Source organism: Oncorhynchus mykiss, chromosome 3 (assembly GCF_057628025.1).
Source record: "Oncorhynchus mykiss isolate SJ-2025 chromosome 3, ASM5762802v1, whole genome shotgun sequence".
In the NCBI taxonomy this organism is placed as follows: Eukaryota; Metazoa; Chordata; class Actinopteri; order Salmoniformes; family Salmonidae; genus Oncorhynchus; species Oncorhynchus mykiss.
In genome coordinates, this window is record NC_143024.1 from 91,378,071 (window position 1) to 91,405,186 (window position 27,116).

Genomic DNA, 27,116 nt, shown 5'->3' on the forward strand with positions numbered 1-27,116 from the left:
AGTCCTACCAGGTATTTAACTGTAGTCCCCTCTAGTCCTTCCAGGTACTTAACTGTAGTCCCCTCTAACACCACCAGGTATTTAACTGTAGTCCCCTCTAACCCTACCAGGTATTTAACTGTAGTCCTACCAGGTATTTAACTGTAGTCCCCTCTAGTCCTACCAGGTATTTAACTGTAGTCCCCTCTAGTCCTACCAGGTATTTAACTGTAGTCCCCTCTAGTCCTACCAGGTATTTAACTGTAGTCCCCTCTAGTCCTACCAGGTATTTAACTGTAGACCCCTCTAGTCCTACCAGGTATTTAACTGTAGTCCCATCTAGTCCTTCCAGGTACTTAACTGTAGTCCCCTCTAACCCCACCAGGTATTTAACTGTAGTCCCCTCTAACCCTACCAGGTATTTAACTGTAGTCCTACCAGGTATTTAACTGTAGTCCCCTCTAGTCCTACCAGGTATTTAACTGTAGTGCCCTCTAGTCCTACCAGGTATTTAACTGTAATCCCCTCTAGTCCAACCAGGTATTTAACTGTAGTCCCCTCTAGTCCTACCAGGTATTTAACTGTAGTCCCCTCTAACCCTACCAGGTATTTAACTGTAGTCCCCTCTAGTCCTACCAGGTATTTAACTGTAGTCCCCTCTAGCCCTACCAGGTATTTAACTGTAGTCCCCTCTAACCCTACCAGGTATTTAACTGTAGTCCCCTCTAGTCCTACCAGGTATTTAACTGTAGTCCCCTCTAGTCCTATCAGGTATTTAACTGTAGTCCCCTCTAGTCCTACCAGGTATTTAACTGTAGTCCCCTCTAGTCCTACCAGGTATTTAACTGTAGTCCCCTCTAGTCCTACCAGGTATTTAACTGTAGACCCCTCTAGTCCTACCAGGTATTTAACTGTAGTCCCCTCTAGTCCTTCCAGGTACTTAACTGTAGTCCCCTCTAACCCCACCAGGTATTTAACTGTAGTCCCCTCTAACCCTACCAGGTATTTAACTGTAGTCCTACCAGGTATTTAACTGTAGTCCCCTCTAGTCCTACCAGGTATTTAACTGTAGTCCCCTCTAGTCCTACCAGGTATTTAACTGTAGTCCCCTCTAGTCCTACCAGGTATTTAACTGTAGTCCCCTCTAGTCCTACCAGGTATTTAACTGTAGACCCCTCTAGTCCTACCAGGTATTTAACTGTAGTCCCATCTAGTCCTTCCAGGTACTTAACTGTAGTCCCCGCTAACCCCACCAGGTATTTAACTGTAGTCCCCTCTAACCCTACCAGGTATTTAACTGTAGTCCTACCAGGTATTTAACTGTAGTCCCCTCTAGTCCTACCAGGTATTTAACTGTAGTCCCCTCTAGTCCTACCAGGTATTTAACTGTAGTCCCCTCTAGTCCTACCAGGTATTTAACTGTAGTCCCCTCTAGTCCTACCAGGTATTTAACTGTAGACCCCTCTAGTCCTACCAGGTATTTAACTGTAGACCCCTCTAGTCCTACCAGGTATTTAACTGTAGTCCCCTCTAGTCCTACCAGGTATTTAACTGTAGTCCTACCAGGTATTTAACTGTAGTCCCCTCTAGTCCTACCAGGTATTTAACTGTAGTCCCCTCTAGTCCTACCAGGTATTTAACTGTAGTCCTACCAGGTATTTAACTGTAGTCCCCTCTAGTCCTACCAGGTATTTAACTGTAGTCCCCTCTAGTCCTACCAGGTATTTAACTGTAGTCCCCTCTAGTCCTACCAGGTATTTAACTGTAGTCCCCTCTAGTCCTACCAGGTATTTAACTGTAGTCCCCTCTAGTCCTACCAGGTATTTAACTGTAGTCCCCTCTAGTCCTACCAGGTATTTAACTGTAGACCCCTCTAGTCCTACCAGGTATTTAACTGTAGTCCTACCAGGTATGTAGCTGTAGTCCCCTCTAGTCCTACCAGGTATTTAACTGTAGTCCCCTCTAGTCCTACCAGGTATTTAACTGTAGACTCCTCTAGTCCTACCAGGTATTTAACTGTAGACCCCTCTAGTCCTACCGGGTATTTAACTGTAGTCCCCTCTATTCCTACCAGGTATTTAACTGTAGTCCCCTCTAGTCCTACCAGGTATTTAACTGTAGTCCCCTCTAGCCCTACCAGGTATTTAACTGTAGTCCCCTCTAGCCCTACCAGGTATTTAACTGTAGTCCCCTCTAGCCCTACCAGGTATTTAACTGTAGTCCCCTATAGCCCTACCAGGTATTTAACTGTAGTCCCCTCTAGTCCTACCAGGTATTTAACTGTAGTCCCCTCTAGCCCTACCAGGTATTTAACTGTAGTCCCCTCTAACCCTACCAGGTATTTATTTATCTGTTGTAACCTTCATCTCTACCAGGTATTTAACTGTTGCAACCTTTATCCCTACCAGGTATTTAACTGTAGTCCCCTCTGGTCCTACCAGGTATTTAACTGTTTTCCCCTCTCACCCTACCAGGTATTTAACTGCAGTCATACCAGATGTCCACTAGTCCTATTTAACTGTAGTCATCTCTAGTCCTACCAGGTATTTAACTGTAGTCCCCTCTAGTCCTACCAGGTATTTAACTGTAGTCCCCTCTAGTCCTACCAGGTATTTAACTGTAGTCCCCTCTAGTCCTACCAGGTATTTAACTGTAGTCCCCTCTAGTCCTACTAGGTATTTAACTGATGTCACCTCTAGTCCTACCAGGTATTTAACTGATGTCACCTCTAGTCCTACCAGGTATTTAACTGTTGTCCCCTCTAGTCCTACCAGGTATTTAACTGCAGTCCTACCAGGTATGTAGCTGTGTATCTATGTGCTGCTTCCACGAGTCCTTCCATGTTCTTTATCTTAGCTAATACAGGAGACTTGTCTGTGATACCAACAACTGTCTGAGAAAGAGAAGACGGTTAGGAGAGACGATGCTCCATGTCCATATGTCTTACAGATGGACATACATTAACGGTACTTCAGCATTAAAGCCCCGGAACCCTCCAAGTCAGAGACTCCTGTCTCTGCTCTGATTGGGCGTTTAATATCAGTTCACCTCTCCCTCTGTCTGACTGCACCTGTGTGACTCGGCCTGTCTCATTACCCTCCGGGCTGATGCAATGACATAGGAGCACTATCTGGCCGCTCCATGTTGGACCAACGACACAGGGAAGGTCCAAGCGAGCGGAGGGGGCTGAGAAGTGATATCCTGATAACCTGATAACCTGATAGGCCATCGGGTTGCACGAGGTGAAAAGTTTAGGTTTAGTTTTGTTTTTGAACATTTCTTCAATGTTTCAGGACTTTTTATATCAAATAACATTGTGTTTGTCACATTTGCCGACCTGAAGTGCTTACTCACCAGCCCTTAACCAACATTACAGTTCAATAAATCATTTTGTAAATATTTGTTTAAATCTAACTAAAATAAATAAAAAAATATCAATAAAATCTAAAAGTGAACACAAGAAAATTACATAACAATAACGAGGCTATAGACAGGGGGTAACGATACCTTTGATATTTTTTGGGGGCCTGGAATAGAGGTCCTGGATGGCAGGAAGCTTGGCCCCAGGGATGTGCTGGGACGTACTCACTACCCTCTGTAGCGCCTTACGGTCAGAACAGTTACCATACCAGATGGTGCAGCTGTATAACTTTTCGAGGATCTTAGGACCTATGCCAAATCTTTTTAGTCTCCTGAGAGGTTAAGGCATTGTCGTGTCATGACTGTCTTGGTGTGTTTGGACCGATATAGTTCATTGGTGATGCGGACACCAAGGAACTTGAACCTCTCTGTGATTTGGAGTGGGTCTAGGGTTTCCGGAGAGATGGTGTTGATGTGAGCCGTGACCAGCCTTTCAAAGCACTTCATGGCTACCAATGAGTGCTACATGGAGGTAATGATTTGTGAAAGTTAACTTAACTTTCTTGGGCACAGGGACTATGGTGGTCTGCTTAAAACATGTTGGTATTACAGACTCGGTCAGGGAGAGGTTGAACATGTCAGTGAAGACACCTGCCAGTTGGTCCATGTATGCTTTGAGTTCACGTCCTGGTAATCCATCTGGCCCTGCGGCTTTGTGAATGTTGACCTGTTCAAAGGTCTTGCTCGGGAGAGCGTAATCACACAGTCGTCCGGAACAACTGGTGGTCTCATGTATGCTTCAGTGTTGCTTGCCTTGAAGCGAGCATGAAAGGCATTTAGCTCGTCTGGTTGGCTCGCGTCACTGGGCAGCTTGCGTCTGGGTTTCCCTTTGTAGTCCGTAATAGTTTGCAAGCCCTGCCACATCCGACGAGCGTCAGAGCCGGTGTAGTAGGATTCAACCTTAGTTCTGTAATGATGCTTTTCCTGTTTGATGATTTGTCTGAGGGCATAGTTGGATTGTGGAAGTGTTCCTCTCCTTGAAAGAGCAGCTCTAGCCTTTAGCTCGGTGCGGATGTTGCCTGTAATCCGTACAACGTCGTCAATGCACTTGTTGATGGAGCAGGTCACTGAGGTGGTATACTCGTCAATGCCATTGAATGAATCTCGGAACATATTCCAGTCTGTAGCAGAACAGTCCTGTAGCTTAGCATCCGCATCATCTGACCACTTCAGTATTGAGCGAGTCACTGGTACTTCCTGCTTTATTTTTTTGCTTGTAAGAAGTAATCAGGAGGATGGAATTATGGTCAGATTTGCCAAATGAAGGGCGAGGGAGAGCTTTGTATACATCTCTGTCTGTGGAACAAAGGTGGTTTAGAGTTGTTGTTTTTTTGCTCTGGTTGCACATGTGACATAGTAGAAATGAGGGTAAAATGGATTTAAGTTTGCCTGCATTAACGTCCCTGGCCACTAGGAGTGCCGCTACTGGATGAGCATTTTGTTGCTTGCTTATGGCCGTATAGAGTTGCTTGCCTGCGGTCTTAGCGCCAGCATCGGTTTTTGATTGTAAATAGACAGCTAAGAATAATATAGATTAGAACTATCTTGGTAGATAGTGTGGTCTACAGCTTCTCATGGCGAGCAATACCTAGAGACTTCTTTAATATTAGACATTGCACACCAGCAGTTATTGACAAAATAGACACACACCCCCGCTCCTCGTCTTACCAGACGTAGCTGCTCTGTCCTGCTGATGCACCGAGAAGGCAGCCATCTCTATATTATCCGTGTCGTAGTTTGGCCACGTCTCAGTGAAACATAAGATATTACAGTTTTTTAATGTCCCGTTGGTAGAATAGTCTTAATTGTAGATCATACAGTTTATTTTTTCCAATGATTACACGTTGGCCAATAGTACGGAGGGAAGTGGTGGTTTACTCCTCCCCCTTTTCTTCAGTCTTTTCTTCACACTGACGACCGGGATTTGGGCCTTGTCTTGACAAAGCAGTATGTCCTTTGTGTAAAAATCTTTGTCCAGTTCGAGGTGAGTAATCGCTGTTCTGATGTCCAGAAGATTTTTTCAGCCATAAGAGACAGTAGCAGCAACATTATGTACAAAATGAGTAACAAACAATGCGAAAAAAATAAAAAATACCACAGTTGGTTAGGAGCCCGTAACACAGCAACCATCCCCTCCTTGACCATTTGATAAAGTCCCATTTTATCTCGGTCTCAGAGGTAGTAATAGTATCCAAATGAAATAAAAGTAGTTTTGTTTAATTTGTGAACTATTCTTCAATGTTTCTGGACTTTTATCTTGGAAATGGCAAGGCTGTAAATGTCAGGTACAGTGTGTTGCCGTAGCAAAGGCCTGAAGTCTGAACGCCACTGGAGTACCTATGCAGTATGACCTCCATCTTTGCTGACATGCTGGCAAAGAATGAAACAGAATTATTTGACCTTCCACCCAGGACTTGATATATTTAAGGTAATGTGGATGCAATATGTTCCTTTAAATGAAAGCTTAACGTTGACATTAAACCCTGCAGCCAACAGTTTTTTCACCTCACCTCTAAGCAAACATCAATGACCTCTCCTATTCCTGTCAAATAGAGGGCAATGTGACCTTTCCCATTCCTGTCAAATAGAGGGAGGCTCTCCATACTGTACTTTCTGTTCTTTAGAGTTAAACTCTTTCAACTGTGCTCCCCCAGATCCAATTACTTCTGACATTTTAATGTCACCCCACCCAAGGGAAATAGACCCATTTACATTCATTCTCTCTGAAGAGAAAAACCCCCTCTAGAAATCTTTCCTGCTATTTATTTCCCTTAGCACCACCTGCAATTTTGGCCTCACCATTCACACTAATTGGTGATTATCTAACTTTACATTATGTGTGGGTCCCAGGCCATTAATGATGATGTCACAGGGACTGGCAAGCATCCTCAAGAGTCCAGCACAATCGTTACATCTCAATAACATGATAGGTCAGGATGTCTTATTGCTCATGTCATGTCGTCCCAGTGTATTCAAGTCTCATGATTGGTCTTTCTGTGGCATCCTTAATGCTGTCATCTTGAGAGCGAAACTCATTTCCTTCATAATCATGTCCTCTGAGGTACATTAAATTGATGCTCAATTATTTATGTTTTTCATCACTGGTTGAAATGCTCTCCTGAGGTAAAGTATAACCCTTCAACACGTCATTTTCTCAGAGTTCTGTACTTACTTCATATCTATCCAGAATTGAAATCCTTCCCCATGTCAGCCTTGCCAGTGTTGTGTAGTGATGATCAGTCTCTCTCCGTGGCTTCCCTACCTGCTGTCTCCACTCTGCTGTCCAGGGCTGGGGATACACAGTTCAAGGAGTATCCAGGTTTCTATCCCTAACCTTATCTCTTATTGATTTAGAGCAGGAAAGCAAACGTCAGAAACACAACAGGATCATGTGGGAAAAGAAAGAGTGAACTGAAGCAGGAGCTTAAGAACGTGGCGTCTGTGTAGTTGCCCCGGTCTAATTGACAGCTCTTACAGCTACAAACACATCCCATAATAAAAGGGGTTGACGGTGTGTCGGGGAAACTGACCACACCCTCCTTCCTTGCTCCTGGCCTGCCCTGCCTCTTCCACCAATCCAATTGTTTCTTATGGACAGAAAAGAGGAGAGGCTCTGAGCTGTCCGATCAGGTCCATTGTCTACTTACTCAGGAGTGATGATGGAAGGGGGCATCAACCTCTGAAAATAATTAGAAAAATCAATTACAGTCTGGATTGACTGGACACGACCAATCTCTGATTGTTGTTTGTTTTTGTGTCCCTGTATCACAAACAAACAACCGATATTTCCTGTTGTCTCGGCTCAATCTTCCCAAGGAACAAGGTGGCCTCCGTCTTCTGGAAATACAATATTTAAATTAGCTGTCCGACGCCACTCAACTTCAGATTTGATCAAGTGGCGGACCACTGATTGGAGCAAAGTGCTGCGACAGTTTCCTGTCAGACAGCGAGATGATTTGTTATGCCAAACCATTATTCATATGTGACAATATGCAGAGTGGTTACTTTTTTTGCATTAATGGCCCTTCACATGTGAAGACATTATTGATGTTGACAGCCACACCTTTCCATAGCTACGGACAAAGCAGGCCCACCATGACATTAATACATGGCAGACCAAGGGAGATTTCATTTACCTGTGTGTGTGTGTGTGTGTGTGTGTGTGTGTGTGTGTGTGTGTGTGTGTGTGTGTGTGTGTGTGTGTGTGTGTGTGTGTGTGTGTGTGTGTGTGTGTGTGTGTGTGTGTGTGCTGTCTCTAACTCTGAATGCTCGGCTATGAAAAGCCAACTGACTTTTACTCCTGAGGTGCTGACCTGTTGCACCCTCTACAACCTGTGTAAAAATAATCTGTGATTATTTTTATTGGACCATGCTAGTCATCTATGAACATTTGCACATCTTGGCCATGTTCTGTTATAATCTCCACCTGGCACAGCCAGAAGAGGACTGGCCACCTCCATCATAGCCTGGTTCCTCTCTAGGTTTCTTCCTAGGTTCTGGCCTTTCCAGGGAGTTTATCCTAGCCACTGTGCTTCTACATCTGCATTGCTTTCTGTTTGGGGTTTTAGGCTGGGTTTCTGTATATGAAGTACAATCCACACGGGCCTATATTTAACTCCTAATTGAAATCAATTTCATGTTCATTCTATTGAGTTATATTTTGCTAATTGTAGGCTAGCCTGTCTGTATATCTGTATATACAGTGGGGCAAAAAAAAAGTATTTAGTCAGCCACCACTTTGTGCAAGTTCTCCCACTTAAAAAGATGAGAGAGGCCTCAATGGGAATATGGGGAATAGAGGTGCCCTTTCAGGACACAGTGTCAGTATTCAATTACCAAACTACACAGAGTTCATGTTCTTGGCTCCTGCTTCCTGTTCACTCTTTTCTCAGATGATCTTTTTTCTTCTTTGTTTGAACGTTTTACATTCCTGCTCTGAATCTGGATTTTTACCTCAACAACATATTTCATGACGTGTGACAACATGATCTTGACCTATTTAATAAGCTGATCCGACGTCGGTATTGTCGAATAATTATTATCGTTAAGTAAAGATTTGAAATGGCGACAGCTGTTCCGAGAGCGGCGATGCCATTTCGTTCAATCCGATCCGTGTCAGCGCATGCCTCAGCGAACGTTCTCTCTGCAGGGTGTTGTGGGAAAACCCGCATGTTGCATCTCATTTGCATAATTAAAACACAGCCTAAATTCAATCGCTATCGGGAACCCGGGCCCAGCTCTTTAAATGTGATAAACGGATCGGAATGGAGGGATGTATGGAGCTCCAAGAGGTGCTTAGTGTGGATAAATGCCTTAACCTGACGCGGCTCGCGCTGTGGCATCTCCACCTCCAGCCCAAGGTGAGGGAAGTAGCAGGAAATGGGGATAATGGGCCGTAAACGTGTCTCCTTTAAATCCCTGCCGCTCACGCCCATCTGCAATGCATTTAACCTGATGCAGATGCCTTCATCTCACCCATGGAGGGATCAGTGGAGGCCTGCTAAGAGGAAATCCAGGCTCAAAGCGCTGAGATATTGTTTTGTGGGGTGTAAGGTTCACCTCTAAAGACACAGGGAATATTGTGATTGGTCGTTAGGGGGTTATCTTATAATAGTGCAAGTCATGTGGTGGTATGAGTTATGTGATTGACCTGTCTTTTACCCCTTTCGTAACGCAGAACCAAATTCATACAGTGTTTGCTTTGACATGTTCTTTCGTCTCACACTTTTCACCTTTCCAATTTAGTTTCTATGGCGATCAGGCTAACCCAGTGTAGCTCGGCTCAGTAGTTGAAAAACTATAGTTGATTTACCGTTAGTGGGAGGAGCAGGGGGCTTAGAAGGAGAATGAAACATCGGCAGAAAGGCTGAACGGGATGATTTATGACCATCTCAATGGCCTAATGGGATGATTTATGACCATCTCACTGGCCTGATGGGATGATTTATGACCATCTCAATGGCCTGATGGGATGATTTATGACCGTCTCACTGGCCTGATGGGATGATTTATGACCATCTCAATGGCCTGATGGGATGATTTATGATCATATCAATGGCCTGATGGGATGATTTATGACCATCTCAATGGCCTGATGGGATGATTTATGATCATATCAATGGCCTGATGGGATGATTTATGATCATATCAATGGCCTGATGGGATGATTTATGACCATCTCAATGGCCTAATGGGATGATTTATGATCATATCAATGGCCTGGTGGGATGATTTATGACCATCTCAATGGCCTGATGGGATGATTTATGACCATCTCAATGGCCTGATGGGATGATTTATGACCATCTCAATGGCCTGATGGGATGATTTATGACCATCTCAATGGCCTGATGGGATGATTTATGACCATCTCAATGGCCTGATGGGATGATTTATGACCATATCAATGGCCTGATGGGATGATTTATGACCATCTCAATGGCCTGATGGGATGATTTATGACCATCTCATTGGCCTGATGGGATGATTTATGACCATCTCAATGGCCTGATGGGATGATTTATGACCATCTCAATGGCCTGACGACATTTCAATCAAAACATAAAGACATACATCGAGGATACATTGTCATTGCGAAAAGGTCTGAAGAGGTTTTTGTTGAGAGAGAGAGAGAGAGAGAGAGAGTCAGAGGGATAAAGAGAGAGAGAGTCAGAGGGATAAAGAGAGAGAGAGTCAGAGGGATAAAGAGAGAGAGAGTCAAAGGGATAAAGAGAGAGAGAGAGAGAGTCAGAGGGATAAAGAGAGAGAGGGTCAGAGGGATAAAGAGAGAGAGAGTCAGAGGGATAAAGAGAGAGAGAGTCAAAGGGATAAAGAGAGAGAGAGAGAGTCAGAGGGATAAAGAGAGAGAGAGTCAGAGGGATAAAGAGAGAGAGAGAGAGTCAGAGGGATAAAGAGAGAGAGAGAGAGAGTCAGAGGGATAAAGAGAGAGAGAGTCAGAGGGATAAAGAGAGAGAGAGAGTCAGAGGGATAAAGAGAGCGAGAGAGAGAGTCAGAGGGATAAAGAGAGAGAGAGTCAGAGGGATAAAGAGAGAGAGAGAGTCAGAGGGATAAAGAGAGAGAGAGAGAGAGTCAGAGGGATAAAGAGAGAGAGAGTCAGAGGGATAAAGAGAGAGAGAGTCAGAGGGATAAAGAGAGAGAGAGAGTCAGAGGGATAAAGAGAGAGAGAACGGGAGAAGGAGAAGAGCGAATGAGCAGTAAAGGGAGTCGTTCTCTCCAAGCTGGTCCAATTCATTGTCAGGTAAAGTTGTGAAATAGAATGGCATTTATAAAAGGCTAAAACTCAGATCATATCACCACTGTCACATTTCACAGCTCCTCTGACATCCCCTCCTCTACTTTCTCACCCTGTCATTATCCCTCCCAGATTCCACTGCTTTGTCTTAGCGGAGACAGATCGTTGTCCAGGGAAAGAGAGGCTGAAAGCGAGGCACGTTTCACACTTTCAACGATTCGCCAGCTGTATGAAAACACTAAGTACAGTGAGCAGAGAATGTCCACGCCCCATTGATGGGCGATACACTCTTATACAAAATGTGCAATCTAGAATCTAAAAGGGTGTCCCTATAGAAGTACCCTTTGAAGAACCCTGTTTGGTTCCAGGTAGAAAGAACCCTTTTTAAATTCTAGATAGGGGGGGTGCTGAGAATGGGTTTTTTTTGTCATGGAGGATGGAGGTTTATTGGAAGCCTTTTGCCAGCACTGGGCCTGCAGATGGACTATTAAAGGGCCCAGTGCACCCTCAATCACATGAAGGAGAGTAGGAGGGAGGGTTTCATTTTGGCAATCATTTTGTTTCTTTTTTTAAACATGTTTTTTTTCATGCTACTTTGAATCTCCACCCCTTCTCCCCTGAGCATTTTGAGTGTGACAACGGTGCGTGCGTGAGTATATATGTGTGTGTGTGTGGTGGTGTGTGTGTGTGTGCAGGCACAGTAGCTGTGAGACAGAGTGATAATGAGACCCTGTGATTATGGAGATGTTCTCTGGGGTTTTTGCTGGAATTAAATATTAAACATAAGTAGATATGAGACATTCAGGGACTCTGGCATCAATGTCACAGCTGGCATCCATGTCATGGCTGGCATCAGTATCACAGCTGGCATCCATGTCACAGCTGGCATCCATGTCACAGCTGGCATCCATCTTCGGTCTCCAGAGTCAAAACACTGTCATTTAGTTTACGTATGTCTTCAGTAAAACGTTTCTTATGCGATGATGTGAACATGGAATTACAAATGGAATGATTAATCGTCAGCATTCACACTCCTAGGGTGTCACACTCATGTCACACTCACTCATCACACATTGTATCGTAATTAAATATTTTTTGGTGGGGCGTAAGGTTCACCTCTGAAAACACCGGGAATATTGTCATTGGCGTTAGGGGTTATCTTATTAACTTTACGGTGTGATGATTGACTGAAACGACTTCTCCAACACAAATCCCAGATCACACTTGTAGGCGATGTCCTGGCGACGTTCGCTAGCTAAGCTCATGTGTAGAAACACGTCAGCTGTCAAATCAAAAGGCATTCCTTCTATATAGAGTTGTTTTTTTGATGAAAAAGAAAACCGTGTCAGTTTGTCACGATGTTGGAGTAATAACATGTCCAACAATTTAAGATATTGCCTCAAATCTGTTTTATTTTATATGTTATTTATTTCATGCCTTTATATATATATATATTTATACATATATATATATATTTTTTTTTTATTTGCTTGAAGCTTTTTTATAATTGTTTTAAATTTAGGGTTGTTAACAACAAAGGAAGAATTTGTAATTTTTCTCATCGACTTCTCAAACCCCAAAAACCCTCCCTGCTCTGTTTGGTCAGTTTCACTAATGTTCCGGAAAAGCCTCATGATGTTGCGCCTCTGAATTGAGAAACTATGAGATTAAACATGACTTTGTTTATTTAATACTTCTTCCCCAAAAGATTTCAGGTCTTTATCTGGATCGCCTGAAACTTTTGTGGAACAAAATGTAGCCTGGCAGGAACCTTTGAGCCTCCCAACTCGCTCACCACTGGAGCAGAAAATAAATGAATTAATCATTCCTTCTGCATCAACACCCCTCCAATCAGAATGGCAAAACTCCATTAATTCTGCTACTTTGCATGCCTTAGTTGTAATTATTGCTGCATTAGCAATGGTAGAGTATACATGGCAAGCTCACTATGAGGGTGTGACCTCCACTAGCTCTGTCTTTGTTCAATTAGCAGCGCGGCACCACTGCAGCGCCCCAATCTGACAGCTAAACACTGCCAAAACAGACCATGTCTCAGTGTAGAATAGTGAACATTCACTTTGTCTGAGGAATACAGTGAAATTAGTGTAGAGGATCTATGACTCTAATATGACATTATCCATTATTACTCGAAGGCTATAGGCCCATAATCACATCCAGATGGTATAGCCAAGGTAGTGAGCCTTGCGCCACCAATCAGAGTACAATAAGATGCGCGTGTCTAGGTTTACCGTTATGCAATTTATTAAGAGGCTAAGGAACAAAATAGCTTATATCTATGCTAAGGCATATCAATGCCTTAGCATTAAATATATTGAGTTAGCCATAGCTCAGAGATGCACAGTTAGAGACCAAGCATAACATGCTATATGTTTTGTGAATAGCATTTACCATTAGACATTTCAAATAATAATTTAAGGAATATTACTCAGGAATGGGCTCTTATCCATTTAAAAGTAATCTGATTTATTACAGTTGTTTTTATTTAATTTATCCTTTATTTAACTGGGCAAGTCAGTTAAGAACACGTTCTTATTTACAATGACGGCCTACTGGGGAACAATAGGTTTAGCTGCGTTGTTCAGGGGCAGATTTACAGATTTTTACCTTGTCGGCTCAAGGGATTCCGTTGAGCAACCTTTTCGGTTACTGGCCCAACTCGCTAACAACTAGGCTACCTGCCGCCCCAAGCAGTTACGCAATAAGAATACAATTAACAAATGGAAATCTTCACGATGAAACCAGAAATCTTCTTGATATTTTGACTTCAACAGCGTAGAAAATTCACCACTGTGACATACAAGCAGATATCAGGAGATCGGTTTACCGATGACTCCATGATCAATGTTTAAACCCATTTTTTTTTTTACCCCTTTTAGAGCCAAATCCCAGGATCTCCCATCATCTAAATAACACATTATAACAAAGGCATGAAAACTACACACACATTCTGGGATCTACTCGTCACAAATGTCATCTAAATTCACGTGTTTCTTCTTTTTTTAACTGTTCGCCGTCTGACGAACAGAATAACACACTTTCTCTGGATTAATAAAACCACAGCTCTCACAGTACAATGAAACACGTCAAAGTTCATAGCTATTTATGAACTCTTAAAACACAGTAAAAATGAATTTAGTCGATTCTAGTTTCATCTGTCTTCGCCCTTCCTGACTTCAATGACCCCAAGGACTTCTGTAGGAATGGCTCTTCTTTGAGATTGCCAGGTGTTTTTGACCCCCCCCCCCCCCTGTGTTAGCCCACAGATGGTCAGTCATCGGCGCCAGCAAGTTACTCGACACATCTTCATCACTGGCCTTCATCATATTTATTCACTCTTCATTTTTCTACCACATCAGTGTTTCTCTGACTTTCTCTCACCGTGTATGACAACATCACCCCCCCCCCCCCCTGTTCATTCTCTCTCTGCTGGTTTGGAAGGTGATAGTGAACATGCTCATAGTTGAAGCAGGTTGGATCCATGATTTAATACAAACATTGTACAGTGAAGTGGTTGAACGCACACAAGATACGGACATGTGGCGTGTCCAAAACAAAAGATAGAAGTCAAATAACACTATTTGACGGGTCAAACACTGGATGTTTTTCATTTCACATGTCAAATGTGTGTGCTGAATTTAAATGTGCAAGACAAGCACTATGACCACTATGATCAGTAATACTGTCAAAGCTGAACAAATAAATTCAAGTGTGTGAAGAAGCACACACAGCAGCCAGGATATGGGCCTTTTTTATCCACTTCCTGTCTGAATGACGTGCCCAAAGTAAACAGCCTGTTGTTCAGGCCCTGAAAGCCAGGATATGCATATAATTGGTACCATTGGAAAGAAAACACTTTGAAGTTTGTAGAAATGTTCAAATTATGTAGGAGAATATAACACAATAGATATGGTAGGAAAAAATTCAAAGAAAAACAAACAAAAGTTTTTTTTTTTTGAGAGCCCAGCTCTTTCAATGGAAAGTATTGGGAAATAATTACATCTAGCTCTCAGGATGCAATTGCTCTGGCCTCCATTGGGTGTCAGCACTCTATGTTCAAGGTTTCAGGCTTGTTTCTTCCAAAACTAGTAAGTATAATGAGTTTTAATGTACGGACACAGTCTTGGAAATTTGCGTATGCGCACGCGATGAAGAGAACATACTTCTTCCTGTGTGAAATGTTACAGTTTGATTACCTTTTAGGGTATCCGAGGAGTCAATTGAAATGTATTTTGACAAAGTTTAAAGGTATATTTTTGGATTCCTTTCTCTGCATGTTGAACGACTGGATTACTCAAATCGATTGCGCCAACTAAACTGACTTTTTGGGATATAAAGAAGGATTTTATCTAACAAAACAACACTACATGTTATAGCTGGGACCCTTTGGATGACAAATCAGAGGAAGATTTTCAAAAAAGAAATTGAATATTTAATCGCTATTTGTGAATATATGAAACCTGTAGCGGTGGAAAATATTTTGATGTGCAACACCGTCCTCAAACAATCACATGACATGCTTTCGCTGTAATGGCTACTGTAAATGAGACAGTGCAGTTAGATTAACAATAATGTTTGTGCTTTCAACCGATATAAGACACTTGTACATACCTAAATGTTTATTATTCATAATTTTAATGATTATTTATTTGAATTGCGCGCCCTCCAGTTTCACCGGAAGTTGTCCCGCTAGCGAGACGCCTAGCCTTTTAAGAAGTTTTTTAACAATACTACATTGGTATAAGTCATTATTTGATTATTTGTTAGAGCGAATGCGAAAAAAGTCTGTGTGATAATTTGAAATAAGATTAAGATCAAACGAGCAGGATCAAATCAATGTTAGCTACTGTAGTTAGTCCAACATTGTCCCATGCAACCATGCAACCATCTCAGAGGCAGGGGTGATAGAATGGTGCCTGCCAGTCATTCACAACTTTCCATTACACCTGATTCATCCGAGTCAAAATACATATTAATATCAATAATTATGTCAATATTCATGACAGTTTGGAAACTGTATGACAAATATTTTTCATACAGATGTTACTCCGGGAGTAGCTGGATAGCTGTAGCTTGGTGCCTAGCTAGCTCCAATGCAACCAGACTGTAAAAAATGACTAGAACATGGAATAATTTATCATAGCAATGATTTAGAAATCCATAGTATTAGCTAGGTAGCCATTTGTTGCTCTCCTATTGAAATCGAACTTCAGCGCATTAAAATATCTAGCTAGCCACAACCTTACCAGTATCATCACACACGCATTGGTTAATCACCGCCGCATATGAAATATGAGTGGATAGTGTAATGAGTGTGTATGAATCTTTTCAATTGTTATGAGAAGTGCAGTCATATTAAGGTCCTGATTGGTCAACAAGCTTATTTGACGTTTATCATTTTTAAAACTTAACCTTTCTGATCTCCCCATCCCGGATCCGGGTTCGTGAATACAGACTCAAGCTCATTACCATAACGCAACGTTAACTATTCATGAAAATCGCAAATGAAATGAAATAAATATGCTAGCTCTCAAGCTTAGCCTTTTGTTAACAACACTGTCATCTCAGATTTTCAAAATATGCTTCTCAACCATTGCAAAACAAGCATTTGTGTAACAGTATTGATGGCTAACGTAGCATTTAGCATTAGCATTCAGCTGGCAACATTTACACAAAAAAACAGAAAAGCATTCAAAAAAATCATTTACCTTTGAAGAACTTCAGATGTTTTCAATGAGGAGACTCTCAGATAGCAAATGTTCAGTTTTTCCTGAAAGATTATTTGTTTAGGACAAATCGCTCCGTTTTCTGCGTCACGTTTAGCTATGAAAAAACCCCTGTATCCAGGATTGTGTAAATCTATCAGCAAGCTCATTAGCATAACACAACGTTAACTATTTATGAAAATCGCAAATGAAATGAAATAAATATGCCATCTCTCAAGCTTAGCCTTTTGTAAACAACACTGTCATCTCAGATTTTCAAAATATGCTTCTCAACCATAGGAAAACAATCATTTGTGTAAAAGTAGCTAGCTAGAGTTAGCATTTCGCGTTAGCATTTAGCGTTAGCATTAGCGTTAGCATCCAGCACGCAACATTAACAAAAACATAAAAGCCTTCAAATAAAATCATTTACCTTTGAAGAACTTCTGATGTTTTCAATGAGGATACTCTCAGTTAGATAGCAGATGCTCAGTTTTTCCAAAAAGATTCCTTGTGTATTAGAAATAGCTCCGTTTTATACATCACATTTGGCTACCAAAAAAAATCCATAAATTCAGTCCTCAAAACGCAAACTTTTTTCCAAATTAACTCCATAATATCGACTGAAAACATGGCAAACGTTGTTTAGAATCAATCCTCAAGGTGTTTTTCACATATCTCTTCATTGATACATCGTTCTTGGACACATGCTTTCTCTCCTGAATCCCAGGAGAAAATGCCCGCACCTGAAGATTACGCACAAATTTAGACAAAGGACACCGGGCGGACCTCTGGAAAATGTAGTCTCTTATGGCCAATCTTCCAATGATATGCCTACAAATACGTCACAATGCTGCTAAGACCTTGGGCGAACGACAGAAAGTGTAGGCTCATTCCTTGCGCAATCACAGTCATATAAGGAGAGAATGGAAAACAGAGCTTCAGAAATTCTGCTAATTCCTGGGTGATGCATCATCTTGGTTGCGCCTGTAGAATGAGTTCTGGGGCACTTACAGACAAAATCTTTGCAGATTCTGAAACTTCAGAGTGTTTTCTTTCCAAAACTGTCAAGAATATGCATAGTCGAGCATCTTTTCGTGACAAAATATCGCGCTTAAAACGGGAACGTTTTTTATCCAAAAATGAAATAGCGCCCCTAGAGCTCTAAGAGGTTAAAGGCTCAAATGGCCTTCAATTCAAAGATGGCTTAATTACTTTGACATGGGCTGGCTTCCCTCACATGTAGAAGGTCTGCTGAGGGGAGGATGGCGGGGATCCTCTCCAAGCTTTACAGGAACATGGCTCTGAACCTATACAGAAACACCTCTCCCATAGGCATTCCTGCCTTTTCTGTAGATGTTATATCCTTGTATTGCTGTATCATCAAAGGAATGATCTAAGTGAGTTTCAGAGATGGCCAGTATATCCGATGTTAAGTTATTGATTTCATGAAGTGGGTCCAACTGGGCTGGCTTCCCTGACATCTGTAGATGGTCTGCTGAGGGGAGGATGGCGGGCACAGTGGGTCCAACTGTGGATTCCTGGAGGCACCGGAGTCGTCGTCCCCGCCAAGCTAATTTGTCATTAGTTTCGACAGTGTTGAGTTAAATCGCCGGCAGCCGGCGCTCACTCCCTCTTGACACTTGCTGAAGCTTAATCAAAGGCAATTAGTGAAGTTCTACATCGTACAGTACATTCCACTTCTAGAATCCTTCCATTGTTCCGTCTGGGGGATTCTAGAACAGTAATGTTCCGTTTGACCTGGGTGAGTTCTTATCCCCTCAGGATTCAGTAAAACCAGTATCAAAATGTATTTCATATCAATGCCTATCTATCAAAGATATTGACAGAGGTATTACGTCAAACGGATTGCGAACTGCTCGTATTGACGGAACAAAGTCAAAGACGATGGCTACTGATAGACATTAGTGTACATCTTTGTATCCTTTTGTGGGATTTTCTTCAGAAGTAGAGCTCAGATCAAGTTTCCATGACAGGATTATAACAGTGTTAGGCTGGTACGTAGTGACATAGTAGATAACAAGATGTCTTAGTCTGATGGGAAATGAATGAACAACATTCACGGCAGTTGCAAACCATGGCTGTGTCAGGGTGTTAGACAGTGATGGGATGGTGAACACCTAGCTAGTCCAGCTGCATGGCCATGTGTTTCCCTCCGTGCCACACGCTTAGACTAAAAAGAAGCTCACACAACAGAAGGCCTATCTCTTCTCTCCTCTCCAGCCAACCAGCCAGACCCTCTGACTCAATCCCATATTTTAGAGTTTGATCCCTCATTACCTGCCTTCGCTTCAGAGTCCCATCACGCCGTTTCATTCAGTGCCAACATCATATGTGGTTTCCATGGCATAGTTTCCACTGATTTGTTGGCAACAGTTGCCATTGGAAACAGTGCACTTTGTTGCTTTGATAAGGGATCTTTTTGAGGGATATCTATCTGTGTGTGTGTGTGTGTGTGTGTGTGTGTGTGTGTGTGTGTGTGTGTGTGTGTGTGTGTGTGTGTGTGTGTGTGTGTGTGTTTGAGAGAGAAAGTATATCAGTGTCTATTGTTATGTACAAAAGTATTTGAACTGAAATTATCCATCATCTTTATCCACGAATCACAAACAAGTTCAGCTTCTCTCTGAAAAATATGGATTAATCCATTTAAAAAAAAAGAGAGAAAGGTCAGAGTCATTCACTTCGAGGAGAAACACACTCTGGTGGTTTATTTCCAGCATATTCTTCAGACTTGCCTTGGACTCATTCTGTGTTCATTTAAAAAAAAAAACAAAAAAAAAAACATGTTTTTAAGTTCACCTTCACAGATGGAATAAGAGGGGGAAAAAAGGAGACAAAATTCTAATCAGATTTACAGAGAACAGAAGTAGTAATCAGCAGGCAGCAGGCGTATTGCAGCCAGCATACTAACACGCACACACACACACACACACACACACACACACACACACACACACACACACACACACATGGCCTTGATACTGTAAGTTTGCTAATTAACACTTCATACAATTTGCACATTTTCCAAGCGGTTTGTTCTGTTCTCGTCCTAGGGATAATGGCGCCTGGCGGCTTCCGTTAATACACGTAAAAAAAAAATTAAAAAAAATAAAAAAAGCAATATGGCCGACGTTCGCCCTTTCTCCCCCTCTCTGAGATGTGTAGGTCACCAGGTGTTCACCAGGGTCCACGATTCTGTGTTACTGCTTTCATTAAATCACTAGAACAGATGCTTGTCGTCATTACCATGTGCGACTTGGCCACCGTGCCACACTAGACTGCTCCCTGTACAGTAATGTACAGTACACTGTCGCAACGAAGACACATCCCACCCCCGTGCCAGCATCGGCCATGTGGCAGGAGGTACTATGGTATCTAATTTAGCGGGCTGCAGTTTTCTGAGCTAGTATGTGAAGGAGGCGTGACCAGGTTTACAAGGCGGGTAACTTACATACATTAAATTCCACAAGACACAGAGACATGAATTATGGTCGACCTTGAGGGATTGTTTTGCCACCTGTCTAGATTAGATACGTGTCCTGTTCCACCAACAGCATTCGTGTGGGTGACACGACACGACTCGTAATGCTAAAGGGTCTAGGCTTTAGTGTCTAGGCTTTAGTGTCTAGGCTTTAGTGTCTGGGCTTTAGTGTCTGGGCTTTAGTGTCTGGGCTTTAGTGTCTGGGCTTTAGTGTCTGGGCTTTAGTGTCTGGGCTTTAGTGTCTGGGCTTTAGTGTCTAGGCTTTAGTGTCTAGGCTTTAGTGTCTAGGCTTTAGTGTCTAGGCTTTAGTGTCTGGGCTTTAGTGTCTGGGCTTTAGTGTCTGGGCTTTAGTGTCTGGGCTTTAGTGTCTGGGCTTTAGTGTCTGGGCTTTAGTGTCTGGGCTTTAGTGTCTAGGCTTTAGTGTCTAGGCTTTAGTGTCTAGGCTTTAGTGTCTGGGCTTTAGTGTCTGGGCTTTAGTGTCTAGGCTTTAGTGTCTGGGCTTTAGTGTCTAGGCTTTAGTGTCTAGGATTTAGTGTCTAGGCTTTAGTGTCTAGGCTTTAGTGTCTAGGCTTTAGTGTCTAGGCTTTAGTGTCTGGGCTTTAATGTCTGGGCTTTAGTGTCTGGGCTTTAGTGTCTGGGCTTTAGTGTCTGGGCTTTAGTGTCTGGGCTTTAGTGTCTGGGCTTTAGTGTCTGGGCTTTAGTGTCTAGGCTTTAGTGTCTAGGCTTTAGTGTCTAGGCTTTAGTGTCTAGGCTTTAGTGTCTGGGCTTTAGTGTCTGGGCTTTAGTGTCTGGGCTTTAGTGTCTAGGCTTTATTGTCTAGGCTTTAGTGTCTGGGCTTTAATGTCTGGGCTTTAGTGTCTGGGCTTTAGTGTCTGGGCTTTAGTGTCTGGGCTTTAGTGTCTAGGCTTTAGTGTCTGGGCTTTAGTGTCTAGGCTTTAGTGTCTAGGCTTTAGTGTCTAGGCTTTAGTGTCTAGGCTTTAGTGTCTGGGCTTTAGTGTCTGGGCTTTAGTGTCTGGGCTTTAGTGTCTAGGCTTTAGTGTCTAGGCTTTAGTGTCTAGGCTTTAGTGTCTGGGCTTCAGTGTCTAGGCTTTAGTGTCTAGGCTTTAGTGTCTAGGCTTTAGTGTCTAGGCTTTAGTGTCTAGGCTTTAGTGTCTAGGCTTTAGTGTCTAGGCTTTAGTGTCTAGGCTTTAGTGTCTAGGCTTTAGTGTCTAGGCTTTAGTGTCTGGGCTTTAGTGTCTGGGCTTTAGTGTCTGGGCTTTAGTGTCTGGGCTTTAGTGTCTAGGATTTAGTGTCTAGGCTTTAGTGTCTAGGCTTTAGTGTCTAGGCTTTAGTGTCTAGGCTTTAGTGTCTAGGCTTTAGTGTCTAGGATTTACCACAGAGCAGTGTTACCTGTTTCTGTTATTGATATCAACACAGTATTAAACGTTAAAAGGTACGCAGTTGCCTCTGCTCCTCCTCTTCTTTTCCTTTCTTTCCTCCTCCTCAGTCTTAGTTTTCTCTCCAGGAGGAGTGGAGGTACTAGATAACATGTAAATGGATGGGGCTCTTTATGGTCCCTAACAGAACATAAATGATCCACGGTGACAGAGACCGATATAGGACACGGGAAACAGGACAGCCTTATTTAATGGTAAAGCTGAGAAAGGAAAATAAATTGTTGAGAAGTCCGTTAGAGGGGTGGGGCCAATCCCAGAGGATGGGGAGAGCCATTTATTGCTTCCCTGACCAATCACACTCAAGATCCACCTAGCTATTCCGTTCCCACTCGAGCCTCTGCCGAGTCCCTAACCACCGGGTGTTCTGCCTTTCAGGCGAAAACGGAAAGAGAACCTGTGATGCAACTTCCACTTTTTTCGGACGTTAACAACGCGACACTCCATCTTAGCTCCTCCTCCATATCGACTGGGTTGTTATGAACAGCGGGGTAGAGAACCTCTTCCGACATCTTAGCTCCTCCTCCATATCTACTGGGTTGTTATGAACAGCGGGGTAGAGAACCTCCTCCGACATCTTAGCTCCTCCTCCATATCGACTGGGTTGTTATGAACAGCGGGGTAGAGAACCTCTTCCGACATCTTAGCTCCTCCTCCATATCTACTGGGTTGTTATGAACAGCGGGGAAGAGAACCTCCTCCGACATCTTAGCTCCTCCTCCATATCTACTGGGTTGTTATAAACAGCGGGGTAGAGAACCTCTTCCGACATCTTAGCTCCTCCTCCATATCTACTGGGTTGTTATGAACAGCGGGGTAGAGAACCTCTTCCGACATCTTAGCTCCTCCTCCATATCTACTGGGTTGTTATGAACAGCGGGGTAGAGAACCTCTTCCGACATCTTAGCTCCTCCTCCATATCTACTGGGTTGTTATGAACAGCGGGGTAGAGAACCTCTTCCGACATCTTAGCTCCTCCTCCATATCTACTGGGTTGTTATGAACAGCGGGGTAGAGAACCTCTTCCGACAGTTTATTTTCTTGTCGTCAAGACCAGTACGTAAGGGAATAGGGGTTTCGGGCATTTCCTTTACAGCGGCTACGTTAGGTTAGTCCCACTCAGAAGGCAGCAAGGGGAGTTCCTGTCTCTCTACTGGAGCAGGGAAGAGAGGACTGATGGGTAGTTCCTGTCTCTCTACTGGAGCAGGGAAGAGAGGGACTGATGGGTAGTTCCTGTCTCTCTACTGGAGCAGGGAAGAGAGGACTGATGGGTAGTTCCTGTCTCTCTACTGGAGCAGGGAAGAGAGGGACTGATGGGTAGTTCCTGTCTCTCTACTGGAGCAGGGAAGAGAGGACTGATGGGTAGTTCCTGTCTCTCTACTGGAGCAGGGAAGAGGGGACTGATGGGTAGTTCCTATCTCTCTGCTGGAGCAGGGAAGAGGGGACTGATGGGTAGTTCCTATCTCTCTACTGGAGCAGGGAAGAGAGGACTGATGGGTAGTTCCTATCTCTCTGCTGGAGCAGGGAAGAGAGGACTGATGGGTAGTTCCTGTCTCTCTACTGGAGCAGGGAAGAGGGGACTGATGGGTAGTTCCTATCTCTCTACTGGAGCAGGGAAGAGGGGACTGATGGGTAGTTCCTATCTCTCTACTGGTGCAGGGAAGAGAGGACTGATGGGTAGTTCCTGTCTCTCTACTGGAGTAGGGAAGAGAGGGACTGATGGGTAGTTCCTGTCTCTCTACTGGAGCAGGGAAGAGGGGACTGATGGGTAGTTCCTGTCTCTCTACTGGAGCAGGGAAGAGGGGACTGATGGATAGTTCCTATCTCTCTACTGGAGCAGGGAAGAGAGGGACTGATGGGTAGTTCCTGTCTCTCTACTGGAGCAGGGAAGAGAGGACTGATGGGTAGTTCCTGTCTCTCTACTGGAGCAGGGAAGAGGGGACTGATGGGTAGTTCCTATCTCTCTGCTGGAGCAGGGAAGAGAGGGACTGATGGGTAGTTCCTGTCTCTCTACTGGAGCAGGGAAGAGGGGACTGATGGATAGTTTCTATCTCTCTACTGGAGCAGGGAAGAGAGGGACTGATGGGTAGTTCCTGTCTCTCTACTGGAGCAGGGAAGAGAGGACTGATGGGTAGTTCCTGTCTCTCTACTGGAGCAGGGAAGAGAGGACTGATGGGTAGTTCCTGTCTCTCTACTGGAGCAGGGAAGAGGGGACTGATGGATAGTTCCTATATCTCTACTGGAGCAGGGAAGAGAGGGACTGATGGGTAGTTCCTGTCTCTCTACTGGAGCAGGGAAGAGAGGACTGATGGGTAGTTCCTGTCTCTCTACTGGAGCAGGGAAGAGAGGACTGATGGGTAGTTCCTGTCTCTCTACTGGAGCAGGGAAGAGGGGACTGATGGGGAGTTCCTGTCTCTCTACTGGAGCAGGGAAGAGAGGGACTGATGGGTAGTTCCTGTCTCTCTACTGGAGCAGGGAAGAGGGGACTGATGGGTAGTTCCTGTCTCTCTACTGGAGCAGGGAAGAGGGGACTGATGGATAGTTCCTATCTCTCTACTGGAGCAGGGAAGAGAGGGACTGATGGGTAGTTCCTGTCTCTCTACTGGAGCAGGGAAGAGAGGACTGATGGGTAGTTCCTGTCTCTCTACTGGAGCAGGGAAGAGAGGACTGATGGGTAGTTCCTGTCTCTCTACTGGAGCAGGGAAGAGGGGACTGATGGGGAGTTCCTGTTTCTCTACTGGAGCAGGGAAGAGAGGACTGATGGGTAGTTCCTGTCTCTCTACTGGAGCAGGGAAGAGAGGGACTGATGGGTAGTTCCTGTCTCTCTACTGGAGCAGGGAAGAGAGGGACTGATGGGTAGTTCCTGTCTCTCTACTGGAGCAGGGAAGAGAGGGACTGATGGGTAGTTCCTGTCTCTCTACTGAAGCAGGGAAGAGGGGGCTGATGGGTAGTTCCTGTCTCTCTACTGGAGCAGGGAAGAGGGGACTGATGGGTAGTTCCTGTCTCTCTACTGGAGCAGGGAAGAGGGGACTGATGGGTAGTTCCTATCTCTCTACTGGAGCAGGGAAGAGGGGACTGATGGGTAGTTCCTATCTCTCTACTGGAGCAGGGAAGAGAGGACTGATGGGTAGTTCCTGTCTCTCTACTGGAGTAGGGAAGAGAGGGACTGATGGGTAGTTCCTGTCTCTCTACTGGAGCAGGGAAGAGGGGACTGATGGGTAGTTCCTGTCTCTCTACTGGAGCAGGGAAGAGGGGACTGATGGATAGTTCCTATCTCTCTACTGGAGCAGGGAAGAGAGGGACTGATGGGTAGTTCCTGTCTCTCTACTGGAGCAGGGAAGAGAGGACTGATGGGTAGTTCCTGTCTCTCTACTGGAGCAGGGAAGAGGGGACTGATGGGTAGTTCCTATCTCTCTGCTGGAGCAGGGAAGAGAGGGACTGATGGGTAGTTCCTGTCTCTCTACTGGAGCAGGGAAGAGGGGACTGATGGATAGTTTCTATCTCTCTACTGGAGCAGGGAAGAGAGGGACTGATGGGTAGTTCCTGTCTCTCTACTGGAGCAGGGAAGAGAGGACTGATGGGTAGTTCCTGTCTCTCTACTGGAGCAGGGAAGAGAGGACTGATGGGTAGTTCCTGTCTCTCTACTGGAGCAGGGAAGAGGGGACTGATGGATAGTTCCTATATCTCTACTGGAGCAGGGAAGAGAGGGACTGATGGGTAGTTCCTGTCTCTCTACTGGAGCAGGGAAGAGAGGACTGATGGGTAGTTCCTGTCTCTCTACTGGAGCAGGGAAGAGAGGACTGATGGGTAGTTCCTGTCTCTCTACTGGAGCAGGGAAGAGGGGACTGATGGGGAGTTCCTGTCTCTCTACTGGAGCAGGGAAGAGAGGGACTGATGGGTAGTTCCTGTCTCTCTACTGGAGCAGGGAAGAGGGGACTGATGGGTAGTTCCTGTCTCTCTACTGGAGCAGGGAAGAGGGGACTGATGGATAGTTCCTATCTCTCTACTGGAGCAGGGAAGAGAGGGACTGATGGGTAGTTCCTGTCTCTCTACTGGAGCAGGGAAGAGAGGACTGATGGGTAGTTCCTGTCTCTCTACTGGAGCAGGGAAGAGAGGACTGATGGGTAGTTCCTGTCTCTCTACTGGAGCAGGGAAGAGGGGACTGATGGGGAGTTCCTGTTTCTCTACTGGAGCAGGGAAGAGAGGACTGATGGGTAGTTCCTGTCTCTCTACTGGAGCAGGGAAGAGAGGGACTGATGGGTAGTTCCTGTCTCTCTACTGGAGCAGGGAAGAGAGGGACTGATGGGTAGTTCCTGTCTCTCTACTGGAGCAGGGAAGAGAGGGACTGATGGGTAGTTCCTGTCTCTCTACTGAAGCAGGGAAGAGGGGGCTGATGGGTAGTTCCTGTCTCTCTACTGGAGCAGGGAAGAGGGGACTGATGGGTAGTTCCTGTCTCTCTACTGGAGCAGGGAAGAGGGGACTGATGGGTAGTTCCTATCTCTCTACTGGAGCAGGGAAGAGGGGACTGATGGGTAGTTCCTATCTCTCTACTGGAGCAGGGAAGAGGGGACTGATGGGTAGTTCCTGTCTCTCTACTGGAGCAGGGAAGAGGGGACTGATGGGTAGTTCCTGTCTCTCTACTGGAGCAGGGAAGAGGGGACTGATGGGTAGTTCCTGTCTCTCTACTGGAGCAGGGAAGAGGGGACTGATGGGTAGTTCCTATCTCTCTGCTGGAGCAGGGAAGAGGGGACTGATGGGTAGTTCCTCTCTCTCTACTGGAGCAGGGAAGAGGGGACTGATGGGTAGTTCCTGTCTCTCTACTGGAGCAGGGAAGAGAGGACTGATGGGTAGTTCCTGTCTCTCTACTGGAGCAGGGAAGAGAGGGACTGATGGGTAGTTCCTGTCTCTCTACTGGAGCAGGGAAGAGAGGACTGATGGGTAGTTCCTGTCTCTCTACTGGAGCAGGGAAGAGAGGGACTGATGGGTAGTTCCTGTCTCTCTACTGGAGCAGGGAAGAGAGGACTGATGGGTAGTTCCTGTCTCTCTACTGGAGCAGGGAAGAGGGGACTGATGGGTAGTTCCTATCTCTCTGCTGGAGCAGGGAAGAGGGGACTGATGGGTAGTTCCTATCTCTCTACTGGAGCAGGGAAGAGGGGACTGATGGGTAGTTCCTATCTCTCTGCTGGAGCAGGGAAGAGAGGACTGATGGGTAGTTCCTGTCTCTCTACTGGAGCAGGGAAGAGGGGACTGATGGGTAGTTCCTATCTCTCTACTGGAGCAGGGAAGAGGGGACTGATGGGTAGTTCCTATCTCTCTACTGGAGCAGGGAAGAGAGGACTGATGGGTAGTTCCTGTCTCTCTACTGGAGCAGGGAAGAGAGGGACTGATGGGTAGTTCCTGTCTCTCTACTGGAGCAGGGAAGAGGGGACTGATGGGTAGTTCCTGTCTCTCTACTGGAGCAGGGAAGAGGGGACTGATGGATAGTTCCTATCTCTCTACTGGAGCAGGGAAGAGAGGGACTGATGGGTAGTTCCTGTCTCTCTACTGGAGCAGGGAAGAGAGGACTGATGGGTAGTTCCTGTCTCTCTATTGGAGCAGGGAAGAGAGGACTGATGGGTAGTTCCTGTCTCTCTACTGGAGCAGGGAAGAGGGGACTGATGGGTAGTTCCTATCTCTCTGCTGGAGCAGGGAAGAGAGGGACTGATGGGTAGTTCCTGTCTCTCTACTGGAGCAGGGAAGAGGGGACTGATGGATAGTTTCTATCTCTCTACTGGAGCAGGGAAGAGAGGGACTGATGGGTAGTTCCT

The 27,116-nt window shown here is 44.7% G+C and overlaps 1 long non-coding RNA gene across 1 annotated transcript in view; it reads right to left on the reverse strand.

Moving 5' to 3' along the window:
• Nucleotides 1–17,130, reverse strand: part of LOC149984724 (uncharacterized) — a 168,817-nt gene extending 151,687 nt beyond the window's left edge. The window contains exons 1-2 of the long non-coding RNA XR_016494991.1: nucleotides 16,808–17,130; nucleotides 16,378–16,439 (exon numbers count right to left, since the gene is read on the reverse strand). This is a non-coding gene — a long non-coding RNA (uncharacterized LOC149984724). The remainder of the gene's footprint in view (nucleotides 1–16,377; nucleotides 16,440–16,807) is intronic.
• Nucleotides 17,131–27,116: the final 9,986 nt, after the last annotated feature.